At 35.2% G+C, this 7217-nt stretch overlaps 1 pseudogene across 1 annotated transcript; it reads right to left on the minus strand.

Annotated features, from left to right (window-relative positions):
- Positions 1-5180: 5180 nt before the first annotated feature.
- LOC309858426 (olfactory receptor 2A12-like) lies at positions 5181-6135 on the minus strand (annotated as a pseudogene). The gene has a single exon. The product of its transcript is annotated as an olfactory receptor 2A12-like (transcript).
- Between the last annotated feature and the right edge of the window lie 1082 nt (positions 6136-7217).

Raw genomic sequence — 7217 nt, forward strand, 5'->3', positions numbered from 1 at the left:
CCCTCAAAATGAATACTTAGGTATAAATCTAATAAAGTATGTATAGGATCTATATAAGTAAAAGTACAAAAGTATGATGAAAAAAATAAAAACAAGGGATGTCTGGGTGGCATAGTTGGTTAGTGGCCCAACTCTTGGTTTCATTTTAGGTTGTGATTTCAGGGTCAACTTACTAAGTGCAGGATTTGCACTTAGTGTGGAGTCTACTTGATAAAGTCTTCTCTCTTCCTTTCCCTCTTCCCCTCCCACTCATGTGTATGCTCTCTCTCTCCCTCTTTTTTTCACTCTCCTCTCTCTCTCCCTCTTTTTCTCACTCTCCTACTGTAAAATAGATAAATCTTTAAAAAATAATTAAATAAATGGACACATATTTCATGTTCATGGATAGAAAGACTAAATAATATCATGATGTCTGTCCTTTCCCACTTAATCATTAGATTTAGCAAGTCAAATTTGGTCCCAACAAAATAGTTTGTATATTTTGTGTATATTTTACAAATACAGCAATGTCATTCAAAAGATTGTACAGAGAGGTAAAAAAGATCCATTATAGCCAACACAACATTGAAAGAAAAACAAATAAGCAAATGAACAAACAAACAAAAACAGTCACCTGTCTTCTAGACTTACAATATAGCTGTGGTGAACAAGACAGTGTGGTATTAGTAAAAGAGTAGAAAAATAGATCAATGGAATGGAAAAGGAACCTAGAAAGAGACCCCTATGTGACCTGATCTTAGACAAAGGAGCAAAGGCAATACAGTGTCGCAAACATAATTTCTTGAAAACAAATAAGTGTAAAACTAAGAATCCACATGGAAAAAAAAAACACAAAACAATTACAAAGAATAACCAAATTTTGCATAGACTTGGTACTCTTCATAAAATTAACTCAAAAATGGATCATAGCAATAAACCTAAAATAAAAAAAAACTAAAAAAAGAAAAAAAACTTCCAGAAGATAACAACATATGAAAAAACGTCTATAGCATTGACATTTTAGATACAATAAAGCCATAATTCTTTAAAGGAAAAATATATAGATAGTTAGATAAGCTGGATTCAATAAAATTAAAACTTCTGTTCTACAAAGGTCATCAAAAGAATTAGAATGTAAGTCACCGAATGATCAAAAACACTTTCAAAAGAGATATCTAATTAAGGGTAGCCTGTACCATGATTTGTCTGCCTATTACCCACTGTACAGGGTACAGATACTAAGAATCCTTCTTAGTACCCTGGTATGTGATGTTTTATTCCACTGCTTGCCCAATCCCATTTTGGCTTCTGAATGGTTGCTGAATTTTAATTGTAGAAATAGGGACACATTCTGTTGCCATGATGCCAGCATTACTGGAAAACATCCTTTGATTTAGTGAATTTTGTGGTTATTAAGTATCACTCTTATGATACCTAATCATAAAAATGTTGTTTCTTATAATTATCTTGTAAATTACAATATGTGTAGGATATCATAACCTCAGTTTTTCAAACTCAGAGTGTCTTGGATTCTTCCTTCTATCAACATAAATTATTAGTATTGGGACTTCCATCATCAATCATGACCTTGTTTGGGAAATAAATTATATCATTAACTTATAGAAAAAAAATAAGTTTGGGCTCTTGGGTGGCTCAGTTGGTTAAGCAACTGCCTTCAGCTTAGGCATGATCCTGGAGTCCTGGGATCCAGTCCTGCATCGGGCTCCCAGCTCCACAGGGAGTCTGCTTCTCCCCTGTCATGCTCTATCTCACTCACTATCTCTGAAATAAATAAAAATTTTTTAAAAAAAGAAAAAAAAATTATTCGATATTTAATTTTTAACTTTTTTTCCCACTGTGTTTTATCAGTGTTCTGCACAAGCCATATTAATTTATTATTTTACAGATATAGAGTGTATGTTCAAACTATGTGTGTGTGTGTGTGTGTGTGTGTGTTTGGGAACATCTCCCATTATCACCTTTGCTCTCAGAAGAAAAATTACTCATTAAAAGTTGGAGTTCCAGTAATGAATCCCCAGAAGATTTCCTAGAAGTAGAAGACATGGACAATAGAACAATTTACCCTATTTCAGAGTCATCAGTTATTAGCTACTTTCATACATGGAGTTATAATCTATGTTACAAAGTGATGATGTCAACAGCCAGAAACTATCCTACAAGCAGTACACTACAACAGAAAGGAAACTCACCTCAAATATAGAAAGATAGAGATTTAAGTAGTCTTAGAGTAAGAAATAGTGACAAAAATTATGAAGGTAGTTCCAAAATATATTTGTGGCACATTGGTTTAAAGAAACAGAACAAAATAGTTTGGAAATTTAATGTCTTGGGTGTTAATAGGCACTTGATTTTCTAAGAACTTATTATAATTCTATGCACAATGTCCTGTAATTCTCTCAATAAGGGATCAGAAATATTTTCATTTTTGTTTTTTAATTATGTATGCAGAAAATGAGGCTCCAGTGACATTCAGTTGTAGTATCAGAGTGCTAATCTGGAACTTTTATTTTTTTTTAAATAGTCATGCTTGCCACATAAATAGAAAATCAAAGGCATGATATTTGGGATAAGAAAGGTAGGCATTATATGAAATGAGGAATTTGCCATTTAAAAATAGTAAGATAAGGAAAGCCATCAGTTGAATATAATTTTTTAATTTTCTTACTATGCATACATAATCCTTTTTATAGTTTAATTTCAACTGGTCCAAAAAAAAAAGCATAAAATACAACACTTAGGGAATAAAAATAGCTTTGCCTGGGTCACCTGCATGGCTCAATTGGTTCATCTTCAGACTCTTGGTTTTGGCTCAGGTCATGATCTCAGGACCATGGCACCACGCCCCCTGTGGTGCTCTTTGCAACAACCCAGAGTGAGCTTAAAATTGTCTTTTTCTCCAGGTGTCTGAGTGGCTCAGTGGGTTAAACCTCTGCCTTTGGCTTAGGTCATGATCTCAGCATCCTGTGATTGAGCCCTGCGTAGTGCTCTCTGCACAGCCGAGAGCCTACTTCCCCATCTCCCTTTGCCTGCCTCTGTCTACTTGTTATTTCTCTCTCTGTCAAATAAGTAAATAATCTTAAAAAGATTCTATCCTTCTCTCTCCACCCCTCCCCAATTGCTTGTATGATAAATAAATAGATAAATAAACAAATCTTAAATAGATTTATTTAAGATAAATAAATAGATAAATAAATAAATCTTAAAGCAAAAAATAAATAAATAAACGCACATTTCCCCCAAATTTAGGTTGCCAATCTGACACATAACATCATATTTTAATGTACAATTAGGTAAAACATGACATTTATTTCAACAAATAAAGACTACAAGGGATCTTGATGTTAAGAGAAGAAAAAGAAAAATGCTGGGGTGCCGGAATAACTGACTGTTGGTTTGGGCTCAGGTCATGATCTCAGAGTCCCGAGGTAGAGATAGATTGAATAAGACTCTCTCTCCTCTGCCCCACCACCACTCTCACACTTTCTCTGTCTCTCAATTAAATAAATAAATTATTCTAAAAATGTTAAGACTTGCTCTGTTTATTAAATTAATAAAATGCATATATGCTTTGAGGACAGTGTAGAGTTCAACAAAGATACAATGAATTATTTTCAGTCCCCCCCCCACCATGCTACAACTTCATTTAGTTTCCCTTTTTGACATGTACACCTGGTGGATTTTCTCTATTATTCATGAATCAGCACAAGTAAGCCTTATAAAGAAGGCTTGCTTTCTTAAATTTAAATTTGATTTTATTTTTTCAGTGTTCCAAGATTCATTGTTAATGCACCACACCCAGTACTCCAAGCAATATGTGCCCTCCTTAAAATCCACCACCAGGCTCACCCATTCTCCCATTACCCTCCCCTCCAAAACCCTCAGCTTGTTTCTGAGTCTACAGTCTCTCATGTTTCCACTCCCTGATTTCCCCAAATTCACTTCTCCTCTCCAAATCCCAGTGTCCTCTGCGTTATCCCTTATGCTCTATTCTCCTGTGCTGTAGTTAGAAGTCAGTGTGTCCTGTTTATTTATTTATTTATTTATTTATTTATTTATTACATTTTCTTTATTTGAGAGAGAGAGAAAGTCAGGGAACACAAGCAGAGGGAATGTGAGAGGTAGAAGCAGGCTCTCTGCTGAGCATAGAGCCCAATGCTGGGCTTGATCCCAGGATCCTGTGATCATGACCTGAGCCAAAGGCTGATACTTAAGGACTGAGCCACCCAGGCACCCCCAGTGTGTACTGTTTAGTGAATAAGATGATGATATTTCTATGGATAGCCAATGTTCTCTGTACAGTTTAAATAAATTACTTAATGACTGTCAAGAAACATGTGAGAAAATAAAATACAACTTACAATAAAAGAGATAACTTTTAAGGCCTTGCATCAAAGGAATAGAATTTACAGCAAGGTAAGACAGTTTTCAAGAAAGGATTGATGTAGAAAGTGGCAATTGACTTGAGCTTTGCAACACTCATATAAAACACATTTCTGAGAAATGGATTACTTGTAAAATATCACATGTTTGAGGGGCTGTAGTGACGTATTCAGAACACTAGAATTGGACAGATGTGTCAGGAATCAGTTTACAGCAGAGTTGAATCATAAATTATAATTTCATAGATTGAGTAAAGGGTAAAGAGTATGCTATGACATTTGATCAATAAGGAAAAATGTGTACAAATATCACATAGTAATTATAAAATATAGAGTCTGTGTGAAATTATGGGATTCAAAAACCTACCTTGAAATTTCAACTCCACTTTTTTCATAAGTTATACTTACATGTATTTTTTAATAAAGAACTTATATGTAGCAATATTTCATAAAATAATATAATATGTTGGGGCCTCTGGGGGGCTCAGTCCTTTAGCATCTACCTTAGGTCATTATCCCAGCCTCCTGGGATTGAGTCCCGCATCAGACTCTCTGCTTAGCAGGGAGCCTGATCCCCGCCCCCTCTGCCTGCTTGTGATCTCTGTCAAATAAATAAATAAAACCTTTTAAAAAAGAATATAATCTGTTAACATTATTCACTAAAAGGAGGGTCACAAAAGGGTGTCAGTAGTGAATGAAATTGTATATTTGCAATAATTCTGATATAGTTGTAGTTAATTAAGTTACTAATGTCAGTTTTTAGACAGTCCATTAAAGTATAAGATTCTGTCTACTGGCATCTCAAGATAGTATCATTTGCCTTTGGGACACTGACAATCTTTCTAAGACTCTCTTCAAGGCTCCAGCCACCTCCTTGTTCCTCAGACTGTAGATTAATGGGTTCAAAGCAGGATTGATTACAGCATAAAATAAGGAGATTAATTTATCACCCTCAGCTGAATATAGAGTTTTAGGCCTCATGTACATGAATATGCCTGTCCCATAATAAATGGTCACCACAGTCAGGTGAGAGCTACAGACAGAGAAAACATTTTTCCTACCCTCTGCTGAATGCATCTTCATCAAAGCAAACAATATGCCAGAGGTAGGAGAGAGTAATAAGAAGGAAGGGGAGCAATAGGGTACCAGATGCACCTATCACCATCAGGGTTTCTTGCAGGGATGTATCAGCACAGAACATATGAAGAAGAACAGGTGATTCACAAAAAATATGGTCAACAATGTAAAGGCTACACAAGGGAAGTATGGTGAAGTAGAGGGGCACCACTGAGGCAAAGAAATTGATGGTCCATGCCCCTACAGCAAGCTGCATGCACACAAACCAGTTCATGATGAGCAGGTATCGTAGAGGGTAATAAACGACCACATAATGGTCCAGAGCCATGATGGCCAGAATAATGCACTCAGCTGCTCCCATTAACAGGGAGATGTAGGTCTGGGAAAGGCAGAGTTCATATGAGATAATTTTCTTGGGAGCAAGGAGGTTGAAGAGCATCTTGGGTACCACAGTTTTGGTGTAAAATATGTTGAGAAAGGCCAAGTGGCAGAGGTAAACATACATGGGTGTCTGGAGACAGGGATCAATTACCACAAGATGATAATAGCTGTGTTTCCAAAGAGATTGACAAGGTAGACCCCAGAGAAGAGAAGGAATAGAGGGATCTCAGCCTGAGGATGATTAGAAAATTTCACCAAGGACCAACTCAATGATGATGCTGTAATTTTCCTGAGCCATGTTGGGTGCCAGTGATAAGCTAATGTCTTTAGGGACATAGAATCATAGTCAAATATCAAAGAAATAATGCTTCTTTAACATTAAAATGCTATTAAGGAGATTGTATTTAATAACTTCCCAGACTAAATTTTTTTTCATTTTTTTGAAAACTTTCTTTAAATGAAATTTGAAAAACATAATCACATATACTAGAATAAAATAGATTTATTTTATATAAATATAATATATATATATAATTTTATATAAATATAGCCACTGGGTGGCTCAGTGGGTTAAGCTGCTGCCTTCGGCTCAGGTCATTATCTCAGGGTCCTGGGATCGAGTCCCACATAAGGCTCTCTGCTCATCAGGGAGCCTGCTTCCTCCTCTCTCTCTCTGCCTGCCTCTCTGCCTACTTGTGATCTCTCTCTGTCAAATAAATAAATAAAATCTTAAACAAATAAATAAATGAATAAATAAATAAATTTCAATTTGATTTTTTTTCAGAGAAAAACAAATTCCAATTTTAATTCCAAAATATGTATAAACACACACAAATGTACATATGCACATATTGATTAAATTTGCAATATCAATATGTGGCAGAGATGGATGTAGAACTTGGATAATTCTGATAATCTGATTATCATCCCCATATTTGCCACTTCTCATGTTTCTATTTAGAAGTGTGAGTCTCATTAGGATGCACACATTTGTTCATTCATCAAGATATGTTGTGTAGCTTTGATATTTAGAGAGTTTAGTTACATATTAGTTTAGACTTATTTGTGATCTGATCTCTACCACCAACTCACAAATATAGGCATGAGGAATAAGCTCTTCCATTTATATTAATCTTCACTAGTTTATTTTTTTTTATTAGTTTATATTTTTAAAGCAATGAATCTCAGGCAGGAATAAAAACTTTATGCCTCTGATAATGGGCTATCCATTCTCCTCCAAAAAAATGTGTACACAAATTATTCTTTTTTCTTTAACATACTCATTTTCCCTCTTCTCAGAGTTGTATAAATATAGAACATGTGCCACACCAGCTCACACCCAATCCCCACTTTGTTTTCATGTATTCCCCTTGCTTTCTC

Source organism: Mustela nivalis (genome assembly GCF_964662115.1).
Source record: "Mustela nivalis genome assembly, contig: HAP1_SCAFFOLD_2392, whole genome shotgun sequence".
NCBI lineage: Eukaryota > Metazoa > Chordata > Mammalia > Carnivora > Mustelidae > Mustela > Mustela nivalis.